Genomic DNA, 7,129 nt, shown 5'->3' with positions numbered 1-7,129 from the left:
ACAGCAAGAATTCATATTTCTCCTAGATGCTTATTTATTCCTCATTATGTTCATCACTGACTGCTGTACTGTTACATCAGATTAGTTTATCTGAAATATGAAAGGTATTATGTAATTGAAATTTGGGTTTATTTAGTTTTTCTTTTTAATTTGCATCTCAAATTCTTTTCATCTCATAAAATTTTAAATTATGTTAATATTTTATATACAATAACTTAATTGAAGTATAAGAAGATAAGTTACTAATTATGAGAAAAATATCTATAAGGAAAAGTACAAAACTAAATATCACATCAGAAAAAAAGTGAATATAAAGGTTAGAATTTCCAGATTTAGCAAATAAAAATGCAGGGCATCCAGTTAAATTTGAATTTCAGATAAAAAATTTATCATTTGTAGCATGATAAAATTTGGGACATACTTATGCTAAAAGATTACCCATTGCTTATCTAAAATTTAAATTTAGCTGTGTCTTGTATTTATCAGGCAAGTCTAATAAAGGTGAATTTATAAGTATTAATGTATCATTTATTACAATATCATCTATTATTCATCAAAAGATTTTAGGAAACAAAGTCAAATTTCACACACTCAAGAACTATGACTTTCTTCTAGTCTCAGGGAATATTGCCTCTTCTAAATTCTCTCAATGTGTTTCTTTCTTTTTTTTTTTTTTTATGAAACAAACCTCTTACAAAGAGCAATTGGTAGCATCTATACTTCCAGGATAGCAGCAAGGAGCAAAAGAGTATTTATTAGCAAACATGTATTAAGGTTTATCATGTATGAGCCAGGCAGTGTACTAAATGCTGTACATTTATTATCTCCTTTAATCCTCATAACAGCCCTCTGAAGTGAGTGCTGTTATTATCATCATTTCACAGATGAGAAAACTGAGATAAGAAAGGTCAAGTAATTTGATTAAGAGTCAGTGAGGAGGTTGGTTCCTACAGGGCTGTGCTGCCCTTTTCCTCCCAGTTAGGAAAGGGGTAGCCATCTATGCTCCTGTTTTTCTGGAGTGCACCCTTTATACCACCTGCTCCATTCTCACTTTTTTAATGACATGACTATTTAAGGATGGTCAGATCTCCTGTTATCCCAGTTGGGAGTCCCACAACTCTAAGCCCAAAGGCCACAAGAAGGCATTCCAGGATTCCCAGGCACCCCCAAGATGGTGAACATGATATGTAGGCACAGGGAGACGCAGACTAAGGGATTTCTCAAATGGTTCCAAATCAGGCAGTTTGCTTCCAGTATTCTGATCTTGTTTGAGAACATTTATTTCTAGTTGAAATAAATTATACTGACTCATTTTTGCACTTGATACAATTAAAGACTTCATGTTTGAAATGACCTCCCTGTCGTATGTTTATAAGGTTGAGGATAATTTTTCTGAAGGTCTAAAGATCAGGCCTTGAAAGAAAGCTCGCAAAATCATGGTGGACTCCTTGTTCAGTAATCTCCACAACTGATTTTGTGCCAGAAATTCACCAGTGTACAATAAAGGGCCAATAGCCAGTGGCCAGAGTTGGCTCAAATGTCAAAAGGTTGGAGCAAGGACATACCAAGTTTCTGAAGTACTTCACACAAGGCTGCCAAAGGATTAGCTAAGTGTGTCTGTGCCAGGTTCACTTAACAGGAACATGGCAAGTTGTGGACACTAATTGGTTCTCACAAGTATTTTGGGTGATACACAAATACAACTGTAGGAAGTAGGATTTCCCCTTAGAATGTGACCTGCTCCTGTAAATACAATACGCTTTACAGATTTTAATGCATGAAAAATATCTCTTTTATTATTGACATGAAATTTTGAAATGTATATTGCTCTCTCTGTGCTACAAGGCTTCTGCACCTACAATTGAAATTAAATATAGAGTAATAGCATAGTGTTATACCCTCATTTCCTTTTCCTCATCTTATAAATTAATGGTTTTGCCCCATGATCACCTGCTTGAACAATGGTTCGTTTTCATCTCAATATCTCTTCCACACCTTGTATGTAAGTATATATGTATATATATATATATGCATATGTGTGCAAATGTGTATATATACATACATGCGTATATGCATGTATGTCAAAGTGATTTAATTCTCATTTTCAGTCTATGCTTTAATTCCTGGATTGATTATATATCTATTCAAAATTATAAGATTTTTATAAAATCTTGTAATTTGTGTCCCTGAAACTCAGAAAAATATATCATTGGACTACTATGTAATAGCTCTCAAATGCACACAGACTCCACTACCTAGGATCTATGGGCATCAAGTCACAGGTCTGAGAGCAGTTGGGGAATTAAAAGAAGGGCAAAGAGAAATGGGAGTCTAAAAGGAAAGAAGGGTGCATATTCACCAACCCCACCCTATCTTCAAATACCTTTTCTAAGCAACCTCCTAACCAACTGATAATAAAGGTAGCAAAAAAATTATGATAATTATGTAACTAACTCTTCGAGTGCACTTACTGTCTGCCAGGCACTATGCAAAACCTTTAGAAATACTAATATTTTATCCTCATGAACAACCTTATGACAAATTATAATTCCCCCGTTTTATCTACCTTAACCTTAATCTTTCTTTCTGACAAATATTCTCAGTTAATCTAAAAAAAAAAAAAAAAAAAGTCTTCATTTTCTTTTAATTATTTCCAAAACAAGTATTTCAGAAATACTCTTCTCCTCCCCACAACTTTGTGGACCGTGGACCACTAAGAAGATAGCTAACCTGTGTCCCTTTAATTTCTTCCATCAAAGAGGTCTTTGGGGGGCAACTGAAGTCACAGAATCTGCCTATGGGTTGTGGATTGTGGTCCTAGGTGCTGATATCACCTCCCAAATGGGAAAGCCAGGTGCCAACCTAGCATCAGGAGAGAACTAGGGAGATCCCTAGAGCAGCCAGGCAAATAATCCATGTGTATGTAGATAGCAGTATTTAGGGAGTTGAGAGTGACAAGCATTCAGAAAATGAAAATTATAAAATCTTTCAAAAAAGGAAATATTTTATCTGAAAACCAGGAATCTGTAAATTACGATAGTGCTGACCAAAGCACTAGTCTATTGGCATGTTTGATAGTGTGATTTAATATTGACAAATATCAGAGTCATATGGAGAATAATGTTATGTATATATTATAAATAACATGCATTTAATAATTAGTTTGATTTGTGTCATAGTGTAGTAAGCACTAAGGACTGAAAGGAATTACAGTATCTGACTCACTAATACCATGTTGCCAGAATAATTGTAACTGTCAATATGTCTTTTAGATTTACCTTCACATGACCATTAACACTTTGTCTCTGTTTTCAAGCTTTCTTTGTTAACTGCTAGTTAGACTTAGAGACCTTTCAACACAAGTAATTATTACGATTTGCAAGTGATGATAGAATAGGTCACTGATTTCCTCAGTTACCCAAAGCAGCTTTACTAAAGAAGGAAGGTGCATTTTTATAAACTACCCGTTTTCATGGTCCATAAGAGGCTAGTAAAAGCCTATGTTATATTACATTACATTATACCATATATGCTAACTTCAAGGTTTTTTTTCTTTGATACATGATTACAAAATTTTTATTTAGATCCTGCCCATTGCTCTGAATTTTATTTTTCTGTGATTATATTTCAAGAATATAAGCACCTGGTTGCAAATGGCACTAAATTTAAAAAATATTATGTTAATAGCAATCTAATGGTGTAATTCCTAACCTGAAAGATTTTCTAGGAATTATGTAATCAAATAAAATAATAAGAGAATTATGGATAAGTACATTCTAAGCACTCTTCACAACGTATTACATATAGTAAATTATTTAATCTTCACAACAACACAATGAGGTTGGTACTATTATTTTTGCTATGTTATAAATGAAGAAATCAAGGCTAAAAGATAGTAAGTAGCAAGGAGAAGATGCAAATCCCCAGGTCCATGCTTCTGATCTTTACACTACTGCTTCTTGTCTCTGAACTCATTCAATGACACTAGTATACATCTATGAATAAGAGACTTCTGGAAAAATACTACAGTAGCCAAGAATGATTCTACTTTCAGATTATATGGTTAATCTAGGAAGACTTTTAAAAAGACCAGATGTGGAATATAATGGGTTATATAAATTCTTGGGTACTTGGGCAATAGAAACTTTTTTAAGAATGCAGAGCTATTCTAAGGGGAAGCCAATAAAAGTTAAGTAGAACAGAAAGGTTAAACTGCTACATGTAAGCATGGATGGAACTGAGGCACAAGGTCTTTGAAGGTCGGAGCAAGAATCTTGGATTGCTCCAGGGATAATGGGAAGTTATGTGTTAAGCTGGGTCAAAACAGTAAAAAGGAGCAGCAGAGAGAGTTAACAGTAGCAGTCAGATTAAATAGGGTGCTGGCAAATTTAACAGAATGCTGGAAAATTAATAATAACAATTCTTTACCAGATTTCTTTTAATCTTTAATTGAATAAATTTTGCATGTAGCATGGTGTAAATTTAAGGTGCACAGACTGTTACTTTGATACATTTATGTACTGTAATATGACTGCCATGGTAGCGATACTTATCACATTACGTAATTATCATACAATGTTATTCTCTATGTTCATTATATTGTGCATTAGACCTCTATTTACTGGATTTCTTGTCTTCTTTTCACTGCAGTAATTGATAGAAGAATTAGAGCCATGCATTGGGTTAAAGAAGAAAAATTTAGAAGAAACATACTTTATTTAGCAAGACAACAGTAGTGTAATTATTAAAATAATTTATTTAGCAATATATGCAAGAAATAGTTTACACAATTGTTTCTTTATAAGTGCCAAAATTTTTGAATTTTAAAAAAATACAATTTGGCAACCACTGAGTAGATCAACCAATGATCAACCAGTGATCTATAATATGTATCATAATCACCTAGATGGTTTCTTAAAACAGATTACTGAGTCCCATGCCCAAAGTTTCTTAGTTGGTAGGTCTGGGGCAGGGCCTGATAATCTGCAAGTATAAAAGTTCTCTGGTGATGTCACTGATTCTGGTCCAGGGACCACACTTTGAGAACCACTGGTGTAATAACAAGCGGTTAAGCATTTTAAAGTATCTTACATGGTCCACTTAAAAAATTATATTGGTGCACTATATTTATTAATAAGAATATAATACAAACAAGTGAAGTAATTTAAGGACAAAATTTTAATCTAATTCAACTATCAATTTATTAAAGCATGTGGAAGGAAAATAACAGTTCAAAGACACAATAGGGATGTAATCAGCAACATTCAAACTCTATAGAAAATATACATAGTTTCTTTTTTTTTTTTTTAAGGCAAGGCAACCCTTGGTTGACCTCACAGATTGCAAGGACCTGTCGGCTTACAATCCCTTATTTTTTTTTTATTTTTTACACCTGCAGTACCTGGTCTTCCTAGGTGGTCTCCCATCCAAGTACTAACCAGGCCCAACCCTGCTTAGCTTCCAAGATCAGATGGGATCGGGCTTGTTCAGGGTAGCATGGCCGTAGACTATGTAGTTTCTTAAACAAACAAACTATAGAGAGGAAAAAGAATAAGATGAAAGAGAAAGACAATTAGTTAAAGAGTCTTAAAGAAAATATTAACCAATTCCAAAAATAAACTTAAAAATTATGATTTTTTTAATGAAACTATTGGAAATTTAAATAATGCCTAAGTATTTAACAATATTAAGGAACTATTGCTAGTATTTTAAGTGTGACAATGATATTGTGGTTATATTTTTAAAAGATATTTATCTCTTAAGGATAATTGGTAAGATATTTACAGATAAAATATAAAGATGTCTGGAATTTGCTTCAAAGTAATATGTGGGTAAAAGAAAGGGTAATAAATGACAGAAGAAGATTAGCCATAAGCTGAAAATCCTTTGGAGCTCAGTGATGTGTACATGACAACTCATTATACTAGTCTGTCTACGTATATGTGTTTGAAGTTTTTCACAATGAAAAACTTAGTGATAAACAAACCCAAAATATAAGTGCGTAGAGGGTCTACCAGACACTGGCTGACTGGACTGACAGAAGCTTACAGTTTAAAAATAACGAGTGTATACATGGAACAAACTTTTCTAAATTATTTTTGAGGCTCAATTATGGTTTATTCTTTCACTCTTTCTGCAATAGACTTAAACTGTTATCTGAAGTAACTGCATTTGGGGTTACTTTAGAGGACTCTAACTGCAAATTGTCCCTGATTTTATAGAGTTGTCTCTATTCTCACTGTAATAGGTAACTTGCTTTTCCTTTAGGACTACAAACAAAAAGCTATGTTTAAGTCATCTAAAACAAGATTTTGGAGCATAACTAACAATTTTTAAATCTCATTCAAAACAAACATTAATTTTAAGTATTTTTATTCTAAGATGTACTGTTAGGGATCAGCCTACTATATAGTAACTCTAATCATCAAACACTAGTAGATATTGTGAATGATTTAGAACATGGAATTAATACTGAATTTTGCCCACTGAAGTTTTGTTCTTTGATCTGAATTTACTCTAAAGGCCACAAATTTGTCTCCTTTTCTCAAGCATGCCAAGTACTTGTACTTTCCCAAAGATAAGCACAGACTTCTCAGAAAACATGCAGCATCTCAACATGAATACCAATCGGATAACGATCACAGTTATAAGTTAAGATTTGAGATTAGTCTCAGAGTCTGTTAATCATAAAGTTCAAGAGTATAACATGTTACTGTGAAAAGTAGTTCTAACATGCTTTCCACAGTGGAGGACGTCCAAACATTGGTTCAACTCTGAGGTACTCAAAATGAGGGAAGTTCCAGTTTCCCCCTTGCCCTACTGAAAACATTGTCCAAATTACACCTTGGTCTTATCTGCAATGAATAGGTTTAAAAAATTCTGAACACAACACACACAAAATAAATAAATAAATAAATGAATGAATGAATGAATAAAAATATTTCTTGACTACCAACTATAAGTAGAGCAGTCCCTATCTTAACACACCTGATTGGATCTCAGAGGTCAAAAACAGGGTGATAAGGATGAGTATAGTCCAGTGTCTATGTCCCAGCATGTACTGCTTCGGCATGCTTAGGGCGTCCGTACAAAATCAGTCTGTAAACACACTGCAATTATGAAAGCTGTA

The 7,129-nt window shown here is 33.5% G+C and overlaps 1 pseudogene; it reads right to left on the bottom strand.

The window, feature by feature from the left end:
• Nucleotides 1-5,389: 5,389 nt before the first annotated feature.
• LOC112485727 lies at nt 5,390-5,508 on the bottom strand (annotated as a pseudogene).
• Between the last annotated feature and the right edge of the window lie 1,621 nt (nt 5,509-7,129).

This window comes from Pteropus alecto, unplaced genomic scaffold, assembly GCF_000325575.1.
Source record: "Pteropus alecto unplaced genomic scaffold, ASM32557v1 scaffold5, whole genome shotgun sequence".
Lineage (NCBI taxonomy): Eukaryota > Metazoa > Chordata > Mammalia > Chiroptera > Pteropodidae > Pteropus > Pteropus alecto.
Note: the sequence above shows the minus strand (reverse complement) of the source record. Positions and strands in the feature narration are given on the sequence as shown.